Source organism: Malaclemys terrapin, chromosome 16 (genome assembly GCF_027887155.1).
Source record: "Malaclemys terrapin pileata isolate rMalTer1 chromosome 16, rMalTer1.hap1, whole genome shotgun sequence".
In the NCBI taxonomy this organism is placed as follows: Eukaryota; Metazoa; Chordata; order Testudines; family Emydidae; genus Malaclemys; species Malaclemys terrapin.
The window spans coordinates 1,589,602-1,613,579 of NC_071520.1; the positions used below are offsets into that span (position 1 = coordinate 1,589,602).

At 45.7% G+C, this 23,978-nt stretch overlaps 1 protein-coding gene across 9 annotated transcripts in view; it reads right to left on the reverse strand.

Moving 5' to 3' along the window:
- The window catches only part of MTMR3 (myotubularin related protein 3), a 208,135-nt gene that overhangs the window by 133,242 nt on the left and 50,915 nt on the right, over positions 1 to 23,978 (reverse strand). For 6 of the 9 annotated variants that reach the window (XM_054006290.1, XM_054006289.1, XM_054006288.1 and 3 more), the window contains exons 2-3: positions 23,076 to 23,157; positions 19,379 to 19,459 (exon numbers count right to left, since the gene is read on the reverse strand). The exons of 1 other annotated variant lie outside the window; for it this stretch is intronic. The gene's annotated coding sequence lies outside the window, so the exon portion shown is untranslated. The remainder of the gene's footprint in view (positions 1 to 19,378; positions 19,460 to 23,075; positions 23,158 to 23,978) is intronic. 2 more of the 9 variants (XM_054006285.1, XM_054006286.1) reach the window with 2 other exon arrangements.

Here is a 23,978-nt window from a genome sequence, read left to right on the forward strand (position 1 = left end):
TATAGAATGGAACATATATTGAGGAGATACATATACACACACACATACAGAGAGCATGAACAGGTGGGAATTGTCTTACCAACTCTGAGAGGCCAATTAAGATGCTCTCTGTATGTGTGTATATATATCTCCTCTCCAGCTTTCTATCCACCTTATAGTCCATTCATCCAGCCCATACTTCTTTAACTTGGCGGCAAGAATACTGTGGGAGACCGTATCAAAAGCTTTGCTAAAGTCAAGGAATAACACATCCACTGCTTTCCCCTCATCCACAGACCCTGTTATCTCCTCATAGAAGGCAATTAGGTTAGTCAGTCATGACTTGCCCTTGGTGAATCCATGCTGACTGTTCCTGATCACTTTCCTCTCCTTTAAGTGCTTCAGAAATGACTCCTTGAGGACATGCTCCATGATTTTTCCAGGGTCGAAGGCACCGCGGTACCCAGTACCGGCTCGGGGCAGCATGCCGGGATCGGAGTCAGGAGTCAGCACCAATTCCATCAGACTGGCCCAGAGCCTAATGTCTCCTTCCATTTTGGTCCAGTGCCTAAATGATTTGCAAATTTTCACCTTTCGCTGATGTGGGTCTCTCCCAAACAGCGCAAATAGTCTGTATGCGGGTCGCTACTTGGCATAGAATGCCGACAAGAACCGCACAACTTAAAATCCCGGGGCTTGAGGCATGCCCCGGCCAGGGCTCACTGACTAACTAAACAGCTAACTAACTACAGGTACTAAACGAATGAACAGTTCTGGTCACGAACTACAGCGAAGCTGGAGCAGAGCAGTTCCGACACACCTTCACTGGCGGCAAGAAGAAACTGGGGCCTGGGAAGCGCTCCCACCCTAAGGATACTGCTAGGGGAAAAAACTTCCGGCACCGGTGCACGTGGCGAGAATGCACACCTACTGTGGAATACACATGACAAATCACTTGAAGAAGAATATGTATTAAGGGTATAACAACCAACAAGAAAGCACTTTTATGTAGAAAACCATGATTAAATTGAGTCTTCCTTACTAGTGATTTAAATCATGATTTAAATCAATTTGATTTAAATCAAATCCACCCAGTTGCTGGTACTTAAAATTAAAAAGGTTGTGGAGCAGTTTTTAAACTAAGGGCTGGAGGAAAGCTAATGAGGTTTTTTCAAAATATCAGGGTTAGAAGGGACCTCAGGAGGTCATCTAGTTCAACCCCCTGCTCAGAGACAAACCAATCCCCAGACAGATTTTTGCCCCAGATCCCTAAATGGCTCCTTCAAGGATTGAACTCACAACCCTGGGTTTAGCAGGCCAATGCTCAAACCACTGATCTATCTCCCCACCAAGTGCAGATGAGCATGTGGTTCGGACAGAGACATCCCTTAAGGGAGGATCTATTAATGGAGATCCTCTATGTCCTAGTAGGGAGGAGAGGATGGAAGATGATAAAATACAGGTAGAAACTGATGAAAAATAGTCAAATAATAAAATTCAATTACACAATGTAATGACAGACAGCTGAAAAGTAACATGTTTTTAAAGTGCTTATATATAAATGCTAGAAGTCTAAATAATAAGATGGCTGAACTAGAGTGCCTCATATTAAATGAGGATATTGATAAAATAGGCATCACAGAAACTTGGTGGAATGAGGATAATCAATGGGACACAGTAATACCAGGGTACAAAATATACTGGAAGGACAGAACAGGTCGTGCTGGTGGGGGAGTGGCATTATATGTGAAAGAAAGCATAGAATCAAATGAAGTAAAAATCTTAAATGAACCAAACTCTACCACAGAATCTCCATGGATAGTAATTCCATACTCTAATAATAAGAATATAGCAGTAGGGATATATTATCGACCACCGGACCAGGATGGTGATTGTGACTATGAAATGCTCAGGGAGATAAGAGAGGCTATTAAAATAAAAACTCAATAATAATGGGAGATTTCAACTATTTCCATATTGACTGGATACATGTCACCTCAGGACGGGATGCAGAGATAAAGTTTCTTGACACCTTAAATGACTGCTTCTTGGAGCAGCTAGTCCTGGAACCCACAAGAGGACAGACAATTCTTGATTTAGTCCTAAGTGGAGCGCAGGATCAGGTCCAAGAGGTGAATATAACTGGACAGCTTGGTAATAGGGACCATAATATAATTAAATTTAACATCCCTGTGGAAGTGAAAACACCACAGCAGCCCAACACTATAGCATTTAATTTCAGAACGGGGAACTACACAAAAATGAGGAAGTTGGTTAAACAGAAATTAAAAGTTACAGTGCAAAAAGTGAAATCCCTGCAAGCTGCATGGAAATTTTTTAAAGACACCATAACAGATCTCAACTTAAATGTATACCCCAAATTAAAAAACATAGTAAGAGAATCAAAAAAGTGCCACGGTGGCTAAATAAAAAAGTAAAAGAAGCATTGAGAGGCAAAAAGGCATTCTTTAAAAAGTGGAAGTTAAATCCTAGTGAGGAAAATAGAAAGAAGCATAAACCCTGACAAATGAAGTGTTAAAATATAATTAGGAAGACCAAAAAATAATTTGAAGAACAGCTAGCAAAAGACTCAAAAAGTAATAGCAAAAAAATGTTTAAGTACATCAGAAGCAGGAAGTCTGCTAAACAACCAGTGGGGCTACTGGACAATCTGGCGGCGAATAGCAGAGGCTAGCAGCGGGAGTTTGCCTGGGAGCTGTCCAAGAGGAGGTATGCTAAGTGCTGCATTAGGGGGGCTGTGTTGGTGAGTATCTGAGTGTCTGCTGCTGGGACAGTTGGTCAGTTTGACCGTGTGCTTGATTCCTTGCTTGTTTGTTTGAAAAGTGTGAATTGGGAGTGCTTTGTTCCAGATCGGCCTTGAGTGGGCCTGACTGGTATATAAGGGCAGTCAGCAGCGAACCAGCTGAGCGGCGAACAGCAGAGGCTAACAGCGGGAGTTTGCCTGGGAGTTCGCGTGGGGAGAGCGCACTGAGGCTTTCATCTGCAGGTTTCTCTGAGTAGTTCCTGCAACAGGTGACGAAGCTCTTAAGAGGACGGTGATATGGAAGGTGAGCGATCAGCTGTTGTAACCTGCACAGGTTGTGCCATGTTTGTCTTTCTTCCTCAGGACAGAAGCGACTTTGTCTGTACAAAGTGCAAGCTGGTCTCCATATTGGAAGAGAAGGTTCGAGGGCTGGAGAAACGAGTGTCGACTCTGCGTTGCATAAGGGAAAATGAAGATTTCCTGGACAGACGTCAGGAGATGCTTCTACGGCCACAATGTTCTGAAGATTCAGAGCAGGCGCAGCAGGGACAGAAGGATTGTGAGGAGGTTTGGCAGCATGTGACCTCCAGAAGAAGAAAGAGGAGCGTCCATGCACCAGCAATGGAGATACAGGTGAGCAATCGTTTCCATGTTCTCTCTACAGGTACTAATGCGGAGAGTGGACTAGATGACCCATCTGAGGGAAGGGAGCAGAAGGAGACTCCACCGATTGGAAGGCAAAAGATGCACTGTCCTAGGGATGGGGGTTCCACGACCACCACTCCCAAGACGAGGAGGAGGGTGGTGGTGGTCGGGGACTCCCTCCTCAGGGGGACTGAGTCATCTATCTGCCGCCCCGACCGGGAAAACCGAGAGGTCTGCTGCTTGCCAGGAGCTAGGATACACGATGTGACGGAGAGACTGCCGAGACTCATCAAGCCCTCGGATCGCTACCCCTTCCTGCTTCTCCACGTGGGCACCAATGATACTGCCAAGAATGACCTTGAGCGGATCACTGCAGACTACATGGCTCTGGGAAGAAGGATAAAGGAGTTTGAGGCGCAAGTGGTGTTCTCGTCCATCCTCCCTGTGCAAGGAAAAGGCCGGGGTAGAGACCGTCGAATCGTGGAAGTCAACGAATGGCTACGCAGGTGGTGTCGGAGAGAAGGCTTTGGATTCTTCGACCATGGGATGGTGTTCCAAGAAGGAGGAGTGCTAGGCAGAGACGGGCTCCACCTAACGAACAGAGGGAAGAGCATCTTCGCCAGCAGGCTGGCTAACCTAGTGAGGAGGGCTTTAAACTAGGTTCACCGGGGGAAGGAGACCAAAGCCCTGAGGTAAGTGCGGAAATGGGATCCTGGGAGGAAGCACAAGCAGGACGACTCCTGTCTCATGCTGAGAAAGAGGGACGATCGTTGAGTTCTCTTAAGTGCCTATACACAAATGCAAGAAGCCTGGGAAACAAGCGGGGAGAACTGGAAGTCCTGGCACAGTCAGGGAACTATGATGTGATTGGAATAACAGAGACTTGGTGGGATAACTCACATGTCTGGAGTACTGTCATGGATGGATATAAACTGTTCAGGAAGGACAGGCAGGGCAGAAAAGGTGGGGGAGTTGCGTTGTATGTAAGAGAGGAGTATGACTGCTCAGAGCTCCGGTATGAAACTGCAGAAAAACCTGAGAGTCTCTGGATAAAGTTGAGAAGTGTGAGCAACAAGGGTGATGTCGTGGTTGGAGTCTGCTATAGACCACCAGACCAGGGGGATGAGGTGGACGAGGCTTTCTTCTGGCAACTAGCAGAAGTTGCTAGATCGCAGGCCCTGGTTCTCATGGGAGACTTTAATCACCCTGATATCTGCTGGGAGAGCAATACAGCGGTGCACAGGCAATCCAGGAAATTTTTGGAAAGTGTAGGGGACAATTTCCTGGTGCAAGTGCTGGAGGAACCAACTAGGGGCAAAGCTTTTCTTGACCTGCTGCTCACAAACCGGGAAGAATTAGTAGGGGAAGCAAAAGTGGATGGGAACCTGGGAGGCAGTGACCATGAGACGGTCGAGTTCAGGATCCTGACACAAGAAAGAAAGGAGAGCAGCAGAATACGGACCCTGGACTTCAGACTCCCTCAGGGAACAGATGGGCAGGATCCCCTGGGAGAATAACATGAAGGGCAAAGGGGTCCAGGAGAGCTGGCTGTATTTTAAAGAATCCTTATTGAGGTTGCAGGAACAAACCATTCCGATGTGTAGAAAGAATAGTAAATACGGCAGGCGACCAGCTTGGCTAAACAGTGAAATCCTTGCTGATCTTAAACGCAAAAAAGAAGCTTACACGAAGTGGAAGATTGGACAAATGACCAGGGAGGAATATAAAAATATTGCTCAGGCATGCAGGAGTGAAATCAGGAAGGCCAAATCACACTTGGAGTTGCAGTTAGCAAGAGATGTTAAGAGTAACAAGAAGGGTTTCTTCAGGTATGTTAGCAACAAGAAGAAAATCAAGGAAAGTGTGGGCCCCTTACTGAATGAGGGAGGCAACCTAGTGACCGAGGATGTGGAAAAAGCTAATGTACTCAATGATTTTTTTGCCTCTGTCTTCACGCACAAGGTCAGCTCCCAGATTGCTGCACTGGGCAATACAGCATGGGGAGAAGGTGACCAACCCTCTGTGGAGAAAGAAGTGGTTCGGGACTATTTAGAAAAACTGGACGTGCACAAGTCCATGGGGTCGGATGCGCTGCATCCAAGGGTGCTAAAGGAGTTGGCGGGTGAGATTGCAGAGCCATTAGCCATTATTTTTTAAAACTCCTGGCGATCGGGGGAGGTCCCAGATGACTGGAAAAAGGCTAATGTAGTGCCTACCTTTAAAAAAGGGAAGAAGGAGGATCCGGGGAACTACAGGCCAGTCAGCCTCACCTCAGTCCCTGGAAAAATCATGGAGCAGGTCCTCAAGGAATCAATTATGAAACATTTAGAGGAGAGGAAAGTGATCAGGAACAGTCAGCATGGATTCACGAAGGGGAAGTCGTGCCTGACTAACCTAATTGCCTTCTATGATGAGATAACTGGCTCTGTGGATGAGGGGAAAGCAGTGGATGTGTTATTCCTTGACTTTAGCAAAGCTTTTGATACGGTCTCCCACAGTATTCTTGCCGCCAAGTTAAAGAAGTATGGGCTGGATGAATGGACTGTAAGGTGGATAGAAAGCTGGCTAGATCGTCGGGCTCAACGGGTAGTGATCAATGGCTTCATGTCTAGTTGGCAGCCGGTTTCAAGCGGAGTGCCCCAAGGGTCGGTCCTGGGGCCGGTTTTGTTTAACATCTTTATTAATGATCTGGAAGATGGTGTGGACTGCACTCTCAGCAAGTTTGCAGATGACACTAAACTAGGAGGCATGGTAGATACACTAGAGGGTAGGGATCGGATACAGAGGGACCTAGACAAATTAGAGGATTGGGCCGAAAAAAACCTGATGAGGTTCAACAAGGACAAGTGCAGAGTCCTGCACTTAGGACGGAAGAATCCCATGCACTGCTACAGACTAGGGACCGAATAGCTAGGTAGCAGTTCTGCAGAAAAGGACCTAGGGGTCACAGTGGATGAGAAGCTGGATATGAGTCAACAGTGTGCTCTTGTTGCCAAGAAGGCTAACGGCATTTTGGGCTGTATAAGTAGGGGCATTGCCAGCAGATCAAGGAACGTGATCGTTCCCCTTTATTCGACATTGGTGAGGCCTCATCTGGAATACTGTGTCCAGTTTTGGGCCCCACACTATAAGAAGGGTGTGGAAAAATTGGAAAGAGTCCAGCGGAGGGCAACAAAAATGATTAGGGGTCTGGAGCACATGACTTATGAGGAGAGGCTGAGGGAACTGGGATTGTTTAGTCTCCAGAAGAGAAGAATGAGGGGGGATTTGATAGCAGCCTTCAACTACCTGAAGGGGGGTTCCAAAGAGGATGGAGCTCGGCTGTTCTCAGTGGTGGCAGATGACAGAACAAGGAGCAATGGTCTCAAGTTGCAGTGGGGGAGGTCCAGGTTGGATATCAGGAAAAACTATTTCACTAGGAGGGTGATGAAACACTGGAATGCATTACCTAGGGAGGTGGTGGAGTCTCCTTCCTTGGAGGTTTTTAGGACCCGGCTTGACAAAGCCCTGGCTGGGATGATTTAGTTGGGAATTGGTCCTGCTTTGAGCAGGGGGTTGGACTAGATGACCTCTTGAGGTCCCTTCCAACTCTGATATTCTATGATTCTAAGATGCTAAAGGAGCACTCAAGGATGATAAGGCCATTGCAGAGAAACTAAACGAATTATTTCCATTGGTTTCCATTCTTTTTAGGTGACAATTCTGAGGAACTTTCCAAGATAGAGATGTCATTAGAGAAGGTTTTGGAACAAACTGATAAACTAAACAGTAATAAGTCACCAGGACTAGATGGTATTCACCCAAGAGTTCTGAAGGAACTCAGATGTGAAATTGCAGGACTACTAACTGTAGTCTGTAAACTATCATTTAAATCAGCTTCTGTACTGGATGACTGGAGGATAGCTAATGTGACACCAATTTTTAAACAGAGCTCCAGAGGTGATCCCGGCAATTACAGGCCGGTAAGCCTGACTTCAGTACCGGGCAAACTGGTTGAAGAACAAAACTGTCAGACATATAGATGAACATACAAAGAATTCTTTGAGGGGATCAACAAGCATGTAGACAAGGGGAATCCAGTGAATATAGTGTACTTAGATTTTCAGAAAGCCTTTGACATGGTCCCTCACCAAAGGCTCTTAAGCAAGGTAAGCTGTCTTGGGAGAACAGGGAAGGTCCTCTTATGCGTTGATAACTGGTTAAAGGATAAGAAACAAAGGGTAGGAATAAATGTGTCGGTTTTCAAAATGGAGAGAGGCAAATAGGGGTGTCCCCCAGGGGTCTACACTGGGACCAGTCCTATTCAACATATTCATAAATGATCTGGAAAAAGGGGTAAACAAGGAGGTGACAAAATTTGCAGATGATACAAAACTACTCAAGATAGTTAAGCCCCAAGCACACTGCGAAGAGCTACAAAAGGATCTCTTAAAACTGGGTGACTGGGCAACAAAATGGCAGATGAAATTCAGTGTTGATAAATGCAAAGTAATGCACATTGGAAAACATCCTGACTATACATATAGAATCATAGAATATCAGGGTTGGAAGAGACCTCAGGAGGTCATCTAGTCCAACCCCCTGCTCAAAGCAGGACCAATCCCCAACTAAATCCCCAAATGGCCCCCTGAAGGATTGAACTTACAACCCTGGGTTTAACAGGCCAATGCTCAAACCACTGAGCTATCCCTCCCCCTAATACTGTGGGAAACTATCAAAAGCTTTGCTAAAGTAAAGGAATAACACGTCCCTTGCTTTCCCTACATCCACAGAGCCAGTTATCTTTTCATAGAAGGCAATTAGTCATCATGTAGTCTACAGTAGTGGTGTCCTACATGTGGCCCTCGCGACTCTAAACTGTTACCCAGAAGAAGTTTAGAAGAAAATAAGTATTTGAAAGCAACTGAGCTGTGTCCTGTGATTTTTTGAACTACAGTGTTTGAATCAGCCCCTATGAAGAGGAGGATGGTGGCACCACCTCCTTAACTGCCTCTCACTGCTTCCCATATAACCCCAGCAGCAGCTCTGGTGCATGTGAGTTGAAAGCACTGGAGACTGCTGTTCCTTCCCTGCTGTAGCTGCTCATTAGCTTCCCTGAAGGCCACCAGCTGCACTGCAGGACAGTATGTCTGGTGTTCCATTGCCTAATTCTTGCCAATCTGTGAGTACCCCAGAGAGAGCAGGATAGTTCTGACTGATCCTATGGGAGCTACTAGCAAAGGATGGCTCCGCCTTCACAATACAAACTACAGTTAAGCAGGACAGCACACGGAAAGAGAAAAAGAGAGTCTGAGAAACAACATCCTGATTTTTTGCCTCCGTTCTGGCACAAATCAGAGCAGCCTGGGGTATGTTCTAATTTATAACAGCTGGCTATGGTCCCTATGGTGACAGAGCATGCCTGCCCCGCACTGGTACTGCAGGGGTTAACTCCTCCCTTTGGGACAAGGAGGCACTGCCCCATCAGCCCTGCTGGGCACGCTCCAGCTGGAGACCAGATATAAAAGGGAGCAGCCCAGCTCATTCCGGGTGGACTGCTGAGAAGGGAGGACAGACATTGCAGGCTCCAGCCCAAGAACTGCCGAGGCCCCTGGTGGCAGATGCCGGAGGTGCCAAAGCCCAGGCGGATGCCCAAAGAGTGTCAGAGCTGCTGAGAGCTGCACAGGCTGAAGAGCCCACAGACCCTGGCAACATCTGGACCACTGCACTAGGTACAAAGTAGGAAGTAGCTCAGTGGGACTAGTCATTGTGCCAGGTGGCATCAGCGTGCTTAAGTCATATTCCCCGCTGCCAGGGCCCCGAGCTGGGACCCGGTGGAGCAGGGAGGGCCCAGATCCCCCTACCCTAGCCACCACCACCCCCAAGTGGTGGCCCACTCCCGCAACAGGGCACTAGGCCACTCAGACCTGCTGAAGAGGGCAGCCATATTGACTTTGGCTGCTGGGACACAAAGAGATATTGACTCCGGCCAGAAGGCCACCCTACCCCAATAGGGAGGCTGGCCTCGGCAGTGGTCCCCGGCCGGCCGGAGCAGCCGCAGTCCGCTGGCCTCGACAGCGGTCCAGAGCCGGCCGCAACAGCTGTGGTCCATGACCCCCAGCAGCTGGTGCCACTGGCCCCTGGTGCCCCACCCCCAGCAGTGGTCCCCTGGCCCCCCTTAGCCGCAGCCCCCTGAATGCCCTGCCCCCAGCAGCGGTCCCGCACCCCTCCCCCCCCCCCCCCCCCCCAAGATGTAATCACAGGTATTCCTAGTATAAGTCATGGACAGGTCACAGGCCATGAATTTTTGTTTATTGCCCATGACTTTTACTAAAAATACCCATGACTAAACTGTAGTCTTATATATAGACTCTGGCCATTTGGCCATGCAGCCCACACCTGAGGGCTACCATCTAGACTTTGGCCATTGGGTCACACTGCCCAGAAGGAGAGGGCAACCATATTCACTTTGGCCATTAGGCCACACTACCCCGAGCTCCAGTGTGATCATGCAGACTTAGCCGCGGGGCGACAACAAATCTTACCACATCCCAAAAGGGGATGGGGCGCACCTGCCCTGCGACAGTCCCCAAGAGACAATGAGGGAAACAAATATGCGGGCATTACACCCACCGGGAACGCCATCACATTAGGTGCATCACCAGTAATGATGGGGGTTCAGCTTCCTTTGTACCATCTGAGGGATGCAAAAGGAGAAAAGTGGGCCAGAAAATCTGTCTAAAGGTATTGACTGTAGTCCCTTGACCTTTCTGAATTAATATGATTGACCCTCTGGCTGAAAAATCTGAACACAACTTGTTTACAAATCTGCCTACAGAAACCCATTTCGGTGTTCAATCACTATGATCAGAAAATTACTATGATCAGAACTGATTTAGCAGTTCTCACTGCTAAAGATCAGATGAATTAAAGAGTGAGCAGGTTTTCAATAAGGTGTCATATGCCTGGAAACAAGCAACATATTTCTTATAGACTAGAAGTAGGATTCTGAACTGAAAAAGATTTGGCTGTAAAAATTATCAGCAATACTCTGAAAATGAAACCTTGTTTCTGTGAACTTTAGTCTTTTCTTAACAGACAGCTTTGTTGGATTTCACTGATGTCAATCCACACATCATCCCACATTCCAGGGCAATTCAGTACAAACTGAGATTAGCACAAACTGTCCAAAGAAATCCATTCTCTCTCACACAGGACCTGAGTTAATCTTCCCTGATTAGTAGTTGAATGGAGTAAAAGTTCCAGTCTGGCTTAACTACAGTTAGCAAATCTCCAGTGGTTTACTGTGGTTTAATAACATTTTCCCAAAATAGGTCCTCACTATTCAAGAAAACATGAGGCCTGGTCTACACTACAATTTTAGGTTGAATTTAGCAGCAGTACCTCGATTTAACCATGCACCTGTCCACACAACGAAGCCCTTTTTTCCGACTTAAAGGGCTCTTAAAATTGATTTCTTTACTCCATCCTCCGAGGGAATTAGGGCTGAAATCGGCCTTGCGGGGTCAAATTTGGGGTAGTGTGGACACAATTCGACAGTATTGGCCTCCATGAGCTGTCCCAGAGTGCTCCATTGTGACCGCTCTGGACAGCGCTCTCAACTCAGATGCAATGGCCAGGTAGACAGGAAAAGTCCCGCAAACTTTTGAATTTCATTTCCCATTTGGCCAGCGTGGCGAGCTGGTCAGCACAGGTGACCATGCAGAGCTCATCAGCAGAGATGACCATGGAGTCCCAGAATTGCAAAAGAGCTCCAGCGTGGACCGAACGGGAGGTACGGGATCTGATTGCTGTATGGGGAGATGAATCCGTGCTAGCTGAACTCCGTTCCAGTAAACGAAATGCCAAAACATTTGAAAAAAATCTCCAAGGGCATGAAGGACAGAGGCTATAACAGGGACTCGCAGCAGTGCCGCGTGAAAATTAAGGAGCTCAGGCAAGCCTACCAAAAAAATAGAGAGGCAAATGGCCGCTCCGGGTCACAGCCCCAAACATGTCGCTTCTATGATGAGCTGCATGCCACTCTAGGGGTGCAGCAACCACTACCCCAACCCTGTGCTTTGACTCCATCAATGGAGTAGAACGTAACACAGAAGAGGGTTTTGGGGACGAGGAAGATAGCTCACAGCAAGGAAGTGGAGAAACCGGTTTCCCCAACAGTCAGGATCTGTTTCTCACCCTGGACCTGGAGTCAGTACCCCCCGAACCCACCCAAGGCGGGCTCCTGGGCCCTGAAGGCAGAGAAGGGACCTCTGGTGAGTGTACCTTTGTAAATATTATACATGGTTTAAAAGCAAGCGTGTTTAATGATTAATTTGCCCTGGCATTCACGGCCAGTACAGCTACTAGAAAAGTCTGTTCACGTGTCTGGGGATGGAGCGGAAATCCTCCAATGACATCTCCATAAAGCTCTCCTGGATGTACCCCCAAAGCCTTTACAAAAGGTTTCTGGGGAGGGCAGCTTTATTCCGTTCTCCCTAGTAGGGTTAATTCGGTTTGTGCTGCATGTTAACCCGGAAACCGCAGCCCCTCCTTTTAAATTGCCAACCCATTTTAAATGGCCAACCCAACGGCCACTTGGTATGGGAAAAGAGGGCACTGCTGTTTGAAACCATTCCCATGTTATGAAGGTTAAAGAAGCCAAAAGACTGGCTTACCATGGCTGCCTGCAAGCCGAATTCTGTTGCCCGGCCCTCCGTGAGTGATCTCTCACACCAAACCAGAGGCAAAATGTGACCTTGTAACGAAAGCACATGTGCTATGTAATGTTAACAGCAAGGTTTACCATGAAAGAGTGTACCCATTGTTCTATAAAATGTGTCTTTTTAACTACCACTCTCCCTTATTTTTCCTCCATCAGCTGCATATGTTTCTCCTTCCCAGAGGCTACCGAAGATTAGAACGCAAAAAAAATGCACTCGGGATGTAATGTTCTCTGAGCTCATACTGTCCTCCTACACTGACAGAGCACAGAAGAATGTGTGGACGCAGACAATGTCAGAGTGCAGGAAAGCACAATATGAACACGAGGAGAGGTGGTGGGCTGAAGAGAGTAAGTGGCGGGCTGAAGATGATAGGTGGCGTCAGCTTGCTGACAGAAGGCAGAAGTCAATGCTCAGGCTGCTGGAGGATCAAACTCATATGCTCCAGCGTATGGTTGAGCTGCAGGAAAGGCAGCAGGAGCACAGACCACCGCTACAGCCCCTGTGTAAACAACCGCCCTCCTCCCCAAGTTCCATAGCCTCCTCACCCAGACGCTGAAGAATGCGGTGGGGGGGCCTCCGGCCACCCAGCCACTCCACCCCAGACGATTCCCCAAGCAACAGAAGGCTGGCATTCAATAAGTTTTAAAGTTTAGTGTGGCCTTGTCCTTCCCTCCTCCCCCACCCCACCCGGTGCTTCCCTCCTCTCCCACCCCTCCCGGGCTACCTTGGCAGTTATCCTCCTATTTCTGTGATGAATTAATAAAGAATGCATGAATGTGAAGCAACAATGACTTTATTGCCTCTGCAAGCGGTGATCGAAAGGGGGAGGGGAGGGTGGTTAACTTACACGGAAGTAGAGTGAACCAAGGGGGGGAGGGGGTTCATCAAGAAGAAACAAACAGAACTTTCACACCATAGCCTGGAAACTGGTTTTCAAAGCTTCTCTGATGCGCACCGCACCCTCCTGTACTCTTCTAAACGTCCTGGTGTCTGGCTGCGCGCAATCAGCAGCCAGGCGATTTGCTTCAACCTCCCACCCCACCATAAACATCTCCCCCTTACTCTCACAGAGATTGTGGAACGCACAGCAAGCAATAACAACAATGGGAATATTGGTTTCGCTAAGGTCTATCCGAGTCAGTAAACTGCGCCAGCGCGCTTTTAAACGTCCAAATGCACATTCTACCATCATTCTGCACTTGCTCAGCCTATAGTTGAACAGCTCCTGACTACTGTCCAGGCTGCATGTGTATGACTTCATGAGCCATGGCATTAAGGGGTGGGCTAAGTCCCCAAGGAAAACTATAGGCATTTCAACATCCCCAACGGTTATTTTCTGGTCTGGGAAGAAAATCCCTTCCTGCAGCTTTTGAAACAGACCAGCGTTCCTGAAGACGCGAGCGTCATGAACCCTTTCTGGCCATCCCACGTTGATGTTGGTGAAACGTCCCTTGTGATCCACCAGTGCTTGCAGCACCATTGAAAAGTACCCCTTTCAGTGCCAAGATAGGGATATGGGTTCCATCTATCGCCCCACCACAGTTAGGGAATCCCATTCCAGCAAAGCCCATCCACAATGGCTTGCACATTTCCCAGAGTCACTACCCTTGATAGCAGCAGCTCTTTGATTGCGTTGGCTACTTGCATCACAGCAGCCCCCACAGTAGATTTGCCCACTCCAAATTGATGCCCGACTGACCGGTAGCTGTTTCGCGTTGCAAGCTTCCACAGGGCTATCGCCACTCGCTTCTCAACTGTGAGAGCTGCTCTCATCTTGGTATTCTGGCGCTTCAAGGAAGGGGAAAGCAAGTCACAAAGTTCCATGAAAGCGCCCTTACGCATGCGAAAGTTTCACAGCCACTGGGAATCGTCCCACACCTGCAACACTATGCAGTCCCACCATTCTGTGCTTGTTTTCCGGGCCCAGAATCAGCATTCCACGGCATGAACCTGCCCCATTAACACCATGATGTGCACATTGCAGGGCCCGTACTTTGTGAGAAGTCTATGTCCATGTCATAAAAGGGCAGACAAAGAAACAGTCACAAGTTTTTAAAGTGCTTGTGCACAAATGCTAGAAGTCTAAATAATAAGATGGGTGAACTAGAGTGCCTCGTGATAAAGGAGGATATTGATATAATAGGCATCACAGAAACCTGGTGGACTGAGAGCAATCAATGGCACACAATCATTCCGGGGTACAAAACATATCGGAAGGACAGAACAGGTCGTGGAGGGGGGGGAGTGGCACTATATGGGAAAGAAAATGTAGAATCAAATGAAGTAAAAATCTTAAGTGAATCCACATGTTCCATAGAATCTCTATGGATAAAAATTTCATGCTCTAATAAGAATATAACATTAGGGATCTATTATAGACCACCTGACCAGGACAGTGATAGTGATGATGAAATGCTAAGGAAAATTAGAGAGGCTATCAAAATTAAGAACCCAATAATAGTGGGGGATTTCAATTATCCCCATATTGACTGGGAACATTTCACTTCAGGACGAAATGCAGAGATAAAATTTCTCGATACTTTAAAAATGACTGCTTCATGGAGCAGCTGGTACGGGAACCCACAAGGGGAGAGGCAACTCTAGATATAGTCCTGAGTGGAGCGCAGGAGCTGGTCCAAGAGGTAGCTATAACAGGACCGCTTGGAAATAGTGACCATAATACAATAGCATTCAACATCCCTGTGGTGGGAAGAACATCTCAACAGCCCAACACTGTGGCATTTAATTTCAAAAGGGGAACTATGCAAAAATGAGGGGATTAGTTAAACAGAAGTTAAAAAGGACAGTGACTAAAGTAAAATCCCTGTAAGCTGCATGGGCGCTTTTTGAAGATACCATAATAGAGGCCCAACTTAAATGTATACCCCAAATTAAGAAACACAGTAAAAGAACTAAAAAAGAGCCACCGTGGCTTAACAACCATGTAAAAGAAGCAGTGAGAGATAAAAAGACTTCCTTGAAAAAGTGGAAGTCAAATCCTAGTGAGGCAAATAGAAAGGAGCATAAACGCTGCCAGATTATTTGCAAGAATGTAATAAGAAAAGCCAAAGAGGAGTTTGAAGAACGGCTAGCCAAAAACTCCAAAGGTAATAACAAAATGTTTTTTAAGTATATCAGAAGCAGGAAGCCTGCTAAACAACCAGTGGGGCCCCTTGATGATCAAGATACAAAAGAAGTGCTTAAAGACGATAAAGTCAGTGCGGAGAAACTAAATGGATTCTTTGCTTCAGTCTTCACGGCTGAGGATGTTAGGGAGATTCCCAAACCTGAGCCGGCTTTTGTAGGTGACAAATCTGAGGTAACATTAACAAGTCACCGGGGCCAGATGGCATTGTCCCAAGAGTTCTGAAAGAACTCAAATGTGAAGTTGCGGAACTAAGGTTTGTAACCTGTCCTTTAAATCGGATTCTGTACCCAATGACTAGAAGTTAGCTAATGTAATGCCAATATTTAAAAAGGGCTCTAGAGGTGATCCCGGCAATTACAGACCGGTAAGTCTAACGTCGGTACCGGGTAAATTAATCGAAACAATAGTTAATAATAAAATTGTCAGACACATAGAAAAACAAACTGTTGAGCAATAGTCAACATGGTTTCTGTAAAGGGAAATCGTGTCTTACTAATCTATTAGAGTTCTTTGAAGGGGTCAACAAACGTGGACAAGGGGGATCCAGTGGACATAGTGTACTTAGATTTCCAGAAAGCCTTTGACAAGGTCCCTCACCAAAGGCTCTTACGTAAATTAAGTTGTCAAGGGATAAAAGGGAAGGTCCTTTCATGGATTGAGAACTGGTTAAAAGACCGGGAACAAAGGGTAGGAATTAATGATAAATTCTTAGAATGGAGAGGGGTAACTAGTGGTGTTCCCAAAGGGTCAGTCCTCGGACCAATCCTATTCAACTTATTTATAAATGATCTGGAGAAAGGGGTAAACAGTGAGGTGGCAAAGTTGAGCAGTTTAGTATCATCTGCAAAGATAGTTAAGACCAAAGCAGACTGTGATGAACTTCAAAAAGATTTCACAAAACTAAGTGATTGGGCAACAAAATGGCAAATGAAATTTAATGTGGATAAATGTAAAGTAATGCACATTGGAAAAAATAACCCCAACTATACATACAGTATGATGGGGGCTAATTTAGCTACAACGAGTCAGGAAAACGATCTTTGAGTCATCGTGGATAGTTCTCTGAAGATGTCCGCGCAGTGTGCAGAGGCGGTCAAAAAAGCAAACAGGATGTTAGGGATCATTAAAAAGGAGATAGAGAATAAGACTGAGAATATATTATTGCCCTTATATAAATCAATGGTACGCCCACATCTCGAATACTGCTTACAGATGTGGTCTCCTCATCTAAAAAAAGATATACTGGCACTAGAAAAGGTTCAGAAAAGGGCAACTAAAATGATCAGGGGTTTGGAATGGGTCCCATATGAGGAGAGATTAAAGAGGCTAGGACTCTTCAGCTTGGAAAAGAGGAGACTAAGGGGGGATATGATAGAGGTATATAAAATCATGAGTGATGTGGAGAAAGTGGATAAGGAAAAGTTATTTACTTATTCCCATAATACAAGAACTAGGGGTCACCAAATGAAATTAATAGGCAGCAGGTTTAAAACAAATACAAGGAAGTTCTTCTTCACGCAGCGCATAGTCCACTTGTGGAACTCCTTGCCCAAGGAGGTTGTGAAGGCTAGGACTATAACAGCGTTTAAAAGAGAACTGGATAAATTCATGGTGGTTAAGTCCATTAATGGCTATTAGCCAGGATGGGTAAGGAATGGTGTCCCTAGCCTGTTTGTCAGAGGATGGAGATGGATGGCAGGAGAGAGATAACTTGATCATTGCCTGCTGGTCCACTCCCTCTAGGGCACCTGGCATTGGCCACTGTCGGTAAACAGGATACTGGGCTAGATGGACCTTTGGTCTGACCCAGTACGGCCGTTCTTATGTCCTCATCACTCGTCACCATGCTGCCGTCGCCTTCTCGCCTGGTTTTGCTTTTGCAGGTTCTGGTTCTGCATATACTGCAGAATAATGCACCTGGTGTTTACAGTGCTCATAATTGCCGCGGTGATCTGAGCGGGCTCCATGTTCCCAGTGCTATGGTGTCTGCGCTGAAAAAAGGCGCAAAACGATTGTCTGCCGTTGCTCTGACGGAGGGAGAGGCGACTGATAACATGGCTTACAGGGAATTAAAATCAACAAAAGGGGTGGCTTTGCATCAAGGAGAAACACAAACAACTGTCGCACAGAATGGCCCCATCAAGGATTGAACTCAAAACCCTGGGTTTAGCAGGCCGTTGATTTCACGGAGGGAGGGAGGAGCAAATGAATACAAATGAATAGAAAACAAAACTGGTCTATTTCTTGTTTTGATCCACTCTATCTTATACATCTTAGGCTGGCAGCAGATGGTGCAGTACCACTGCTAGCCATTGTCATCTCCTGGCTGCTCGCCAGAAGATGGTGCAGTACGACTGCTAGCCATCGTCATTTCCTGGCTGCTCACCAGAAGACGGTGCAGTAAGACTGCTGGCAGGACTGAGTCTCCAGGACACGAAACTTAAAAAGGGAATGACCTGGCTGAGTCACTCCCATGTCTGCCCAGGCACCCCTGACCGACCTCACCGAGGTCGGCTAAAAGAGCAGCCAGGAGTATGACGACGATGGCTACCAGGCGTAATGCACCGTCTGCTGCCAAAAGGCAATGAGCTGCTGCTGTGTAGCAATGCAGTCCCACGTCTGCCAGCACCCAGGAGACGTACAGTGACGGTGAGCGGGCTCCATGCTTGCTGTGGTATGGCGTCTGCACAGGTAACCCAGGAAAAAAGGCACAAAATGATTGCTTTCCGCCAACTTAATGCACGTAGAGGATTTTGTGTGGGGACACACACAATCGACTAAAAAACGATTTCTAAAAAAACGACTTCTATAAATTCGACCTATTTCGTAGTGTAGACATACCCTGACTCTCAAGTTCAAATCCCTATTCCTAGACAGCTGGTTGCTAGTAATCTTTGTTCTTAAAAATAAAACTTCATTCTGTGGCTCACCAGTTCTGCTATAAAGTTTTCAAAGTATGGGGCTATCCTTTCTACTGTAGCGATATTTCTGTTAATTTCTGACAAAGTAAGGTGTTTATGTTTCTCCTATTACCTTCTCCATCTGCATGTCCTGGCTGAAAGAGCAAGATGCCTAGTAAAGTTTATAATCTCACATTTAAAGATATGTAAAGATATCTGCTTAGTGCTGAGAGCAAAGGAAAGTAGGAGAGAAAGAAAAAGGGAAAGAGAGAGAGATCCCAGTATTTAATACGCTTTCCCTTCCTTCCTTTCCCAGCACCTGAATTTCATTATTTTGGTATTAACATAGATTTTGTACTGCCCCAAAATTTCCAGTGTAATACAGATTTTTGTTCCAACAACCCGCAAGTGCACTGTAGAAGTTGCAGGTAGGAAACTGAAGGTTTTGATAAAAAAAAGTGGCAAGATGGGGGCATTAAGCATTCCAGGAGATGGTTTGGGTTTTTTTTATCTAATGCCATGTCTACACTAGCAAGCTTACAATGGCACAGCTGTACCAATGAAAACCTCTCCCGCTGACATAGCGCTGACCACACTACCCCTTAAGCTGGCAAAACTTATGTCACTCAGGGGGGTGGGGGGTTTTTCCACACCAATGAGCAACATAAGTTTTGTCGACATAAGTGGTAGTGTAGACATGGCCTAAGAGGCAGGTGAGACAGCTGACACTGGGCAGAGGACAAATCTTTTACCTTCCACCATGAGGGCAGAGATGACTTGAAAATATTTTTGAGAGGTGGCTGAATTTCCAGTTTTCCCTCCCAGCAACCCTTAACAGTAACTGTCCTACTGCCCTCTCCCTGATGTCTACCACTGCATCTAAAATTTGCTAAATGATTCTGCAAAACTGTTCAGCAGTGAAATGGTTAGCACTACTGACATTTATGTTGCCATCTTTAGATTTCTCTGTTAATACAGACTCAGGAAAACTATACTGGTTCACATTTGGAAGATTTTTTTTCACAACCAAAAGGGCTAGAAAACTTTATTTTAAAGTGAAAGATTCTGGAGAACAAGTCTGTGGTAAGTTCCGCAGCTGCAAAAAAAACTACTGGATCCTACCCAATGTCTTAGGATGTTGACCTTAGTTTGCCTCTTTTATTTCATGAACAGACTAATCAATCATAGCTGTGGAAACCAGCAGCAAAACTTGTCTAGATAAAATCTATAAACTTACCAAATAGTGATAGGTAACAAATGAGTCTTCTTTGTCCCAGCAAGTTTCAGATGTTGCTTTTCTGACACTTCACATTAAAAGCTGCAAAATCAAAGACTGTACTTTAAAAGTCTTCAATCAAAAAGGCATTTCTTTTTTTCAAAAACAGGATATTAAACAAACTCAATTACCACACAACTCTTCCCAGTTTAAAAATGAAAAGTCAACAACTGCTAGCTACTGCATGAGACCTCATAATTAGCCAGATCTCAATATACCTGAATGGGGGTGAGGTAATATCTTTTACTGGACCAACTTCTATTGGTGAAAGCAACAAGCTTTGAAGGGGTAATACAGATTTATGAAGCACACAGGGTTCCCGTTAAAGTCTGACTCTTGGAAGGGAATGGGTCAGAAAAGTTGCCCATAAGGTATCTCAACTGTTTTTCAACCCTCTTCCCAACAGGGAAGTATTAGAAGATATTATTCAGTAACAGACTTTTAGAAAGCTAGTATCTACACCAGACTTGCAACAGATTTGGCTTTTTACAAAAAAAAGTCAAATTAAGAAAAAAACCATTAATGGGAGAGGACGTACTGCATCAGATCGGTGGCCATCTAATCTGTTATCTTCTCTTTGACCAGGCCTAGTACCAGATGCATTACAGAGAGTGTAAAAAACCCCAAGTGGACAAGTATCAGAGGGGTAGCCGTTGCATCCGACGAAGTGGGCATTCACCCACGAAAGCTTATGCTCCAATACAATCTGTTAGTCTTAAAGGTGCCACAGGACTCTCTGTTCCCAAGTGGACAATTATCTCCATATAAGAAATTTCTTCCTAATCTCAATTTTTTTAAGTTACCTAAAACTGTGCAAACAGATACCTTTGAAAGTATTAATGTAAAATATTTTTGCCCCAACTATGCAAAAGCCCAGCCTTTATAGGGGTGAAAGGTCTAATTTGCCTCATTCCTATCCAATGACTTCACCTCGTATCCACAGGCATCTTTCATCACATTTGAATGATTACTCTGACAACTGAAATCACATGAGGCTAAAAAACTGTATGCTAAATTGAATACCGGACCCCCAAAATTAAAACTCCTGTCTGAAACCAGCAATTTCTAGAAGAATGAAAGTAACCAAACAGATGGCATACCACTTCCACGCACCTAGTGAACTACTTGTGTTGTTCTTTACAATAACTTTTAAACCACCCTAATGGCATGCCAGAGGCATATGAGCCAGGAAAATCTAAATTAAACAGAAATACCATTCCACCAATGGTAATAGTCTATCAATGTGACATTCTATCAATGGAGATATACCCCTCAATCAGATTCAATCAGATTCTAGTTAAAAATCTCTATTTTCTTACATATGTATTGTCTAAATTAGTTGGTGCTTTACAACTGGAAAGAATAAAAAAAGAAAATAATACTTCCAGTACACAAAAAACAGGGATCTCTAATTTTAGGTCTGAGGTGCTGGGAGGAGAACACTGAAAAATAAAATGACAAACATAGGAGCAAAGTCTATCAAGCGCAAGGAGTTTTAAAACAGTATGTAGTCAATATACTTTAGAGAAGAACACAGACTTACATTAACTTTCAGCTACAAAAAAAAAAATCTTGCCCTATCAATGTTTTATCTTGATAGTAGATACAAGAAAGGATAAATGTGCCACTAATAATCACAATTATTAAAACAAACAGGCTAAAGTAGGATACAGAGAAACTGTATTTTATTATGCCTTGCACAATTGAGCAAAACTGCAGGTTAATTTCCAATTCCAGAGTCTTTATGATTGATGATGGTTAGCAGTGACATATGAAGCAAAAAGAACACGACCTGATTACCAAGTAGCAAGCCAAGCTTACTGCACAAAGCTCAGTTTTACAGTTGCTTAGTTGCACAAAGCTTGGTTTGACATGGAGACCGACCAAGTTTGTTACAGAAGTTTATTTCTGGCAGTATTTGGAAACTACTTCATGACAGAGTCATTAGCATTCCTCTGTAAAGCTGCTGGTCATAGATAAGCAGCTAAAATGTTATCACTTCCTAAGTCAGCAACTTGGGCCAAAAAACAACAAGCTATACCAGGGGCAGGCAAACTTTTTGGCCTGAGGGCCACATCGGGTTTCCGAAATTGTATGGAGGGCCGGTTAGGGGAGGCTGTGCCTCCCCAAACAGCCAGGCATGGCCCGGCCCCCGCTCCCTATCTGCCCCCACCCCCCCGCTTCTCACCCCCTGACAGCCCCTCTGGGACTCCTGCCCCATCCACCCCACCCCACCCCATTCCCTGTCCCGACCGCCCCCGGAACCCCCGCCCCATCCAACCCCTCCTCTCATTCCTGACTGCCCCCCCGGGACCCCTGCCCCATCCAACCACCCCTTCTCCCTGTCCCCTGACCTCCCCCAGAACCCTGCCCGACTGTCACCTGCCGCCTCATCCAATCCCCCCCGCTCCTGACTGCCCCCCCGGGACCCCTACCCCCATTCAACCCCCCTGTTCCCCACCCTCTGACCACCCCAACCCCTATCCACACCCCCAACCACCACCCTGACCTCTCCTGCCCTCTATCCACCCCCACCCCCGCTCCCTGCCCCCTTACCACGCTGCCTGGAGGCGCTACAGCTGTGCCACCCAGAGCCCAGGACAGGCAGCCACGCCGCCCGGTGGGAGCCAGCCACGCCATGGTACAGCACAGACACTGGGTCAGGCCGGGCTCTGCAACTGTGCTGCCCCAGGAGCTCACAGCCCTGCCGCCCAGAGCATTGCACCAGCAGTGCAGTGAGCTGAGGCTGCAGGGGAGGGGGAATAGCAGGGGAGGGGCTGGGGGCTAGCCTCCAGGGCCAGGAGCTCAGGGGCCAGGCAGGAGGGTCCCGCGGCCCGGATGTGGCTATACTTCTGGGCTATACCAAGAAACACCACTCTGAATTAAGCTATCATCTTACAAATACCAACCAGCAGAGAGGGTAACAGTCTCAGTTTCTGATGTATGAGAGTGATTGGATATACAGTATTCTTACAGCTGGTGATTTATTTTTAACATAATAAAGTTTATTTAAATAATGTCACATTTGAAATTAATACTGACAGATTCTCTCTGGCACACAAGTTCCATTTGACCCAGGAGATGAAAGGGCCAGAAAACTAGTTTCAGCTCCCAAATTCTAAACGCCAGTCTGTGCTGGTCCCACCCCAACGAGAGTTAGAGCACCTACATGGCTGCTTTAAGTTATACCATTAAGGACACTATAGCAGTGGAGAATAGGCATAACTCCACTACTTACCCTCCCCTGATGCTGATCATATCTATGATATGCCCCTAGATTGGGACAGAGGGCGGATGGCATAGGAGCCAGCTGGGTTCGCTTCATGCCATCAAGAGAATTTCCTGCTGGCCATTTCCAGATTCTGGCCTTTTTGCCCCACCTGAGTGGCATAAAGAAGCCACATCTCATTTGATACTCTAGTCTATAATACTGTGATAATGTATAGTACACTGCTATGGATTGGTATGTCTCAACTATGTTAAAAATGGGGATGTGTTAATTTCCTACATGCACACTGTGGCCAGGTGATGACACACTTAAAATATATTATTTAATTATCATGAGGCTAAAACTTCAGAGATAGTCTCTTATCATCTGCAATACATAGGCACAATTGAATGCATAAAAAAGGGCATGATTGTACAAAACCTTACTCACCTGCACAAGTCCAACTTCAACAAGTACTGTCAATGGCTTCAATGGGATTGTTCGTATGAGCAAGAGTCTGTAGGATTGAGCCCTAAAAAGTTAAAGATGACTTGTAAAGGAAAAGAAGTAAGTTTGTTTCTCTCTGTTTTTCTTCTTTCAGATATATAAAGAAGTTATGAAAGACTCACCCTCACCCACCTGCCAAACTGTTTTTATTCTAGTTATTTATTACATTTAGAAATTTAGGTCTTGTTTACCATGTTTTTCCTGGAAGACTCTATAGAGAACTGAAGAAATAGTAGCATTATGACATCACAAACACCATGGAAGTGAACTATGAACAGATGGAATTTTTAGTTAATCATTCCTTTGTTAACATCTATTTAATTCAAATTCTGACAAACTGTTGGGAGAAAAGATACCTTAGTTAAAAATTTAACCCATCTGCCTAGGGTAACCAGATGTCCTGTTTTCAAAGGTACAGTCCCATGTTTTGGGACTTTTTCTTATATAGGTGCCTATTACCCCCCACCCCCGTCCCGTTTTTTCACAGTTGCTATCTGGTAACCCTACATCTGCCCTGTCAATTAAAGGCCCGGGAAGCTCCCAATCCACTTCTCTGAACCTCCAAAGAAACTTCCAGCAAAAAATCAAAAGGCAAGATTTTACTTTCCTAATATTTACAAGGCAAGACAAAGTGAGGGGAAGAGCTTTTGGAGGAAAAAAAAACAAACAAACCCAAATCTTGTTTAGCCTTCATCATGAAGAAGCAAAAAAGAAGATGCATAATTTTGTTTCTTTCTTTGACAATCATCTTTAAGAAAGGGTTTGGGGTTTTTTTGCTTGCTCAAGTATAGCATTTCTGCTTTCATTGTGCCATGTTATGTTGCAACCTAATGTTATGTAAATATG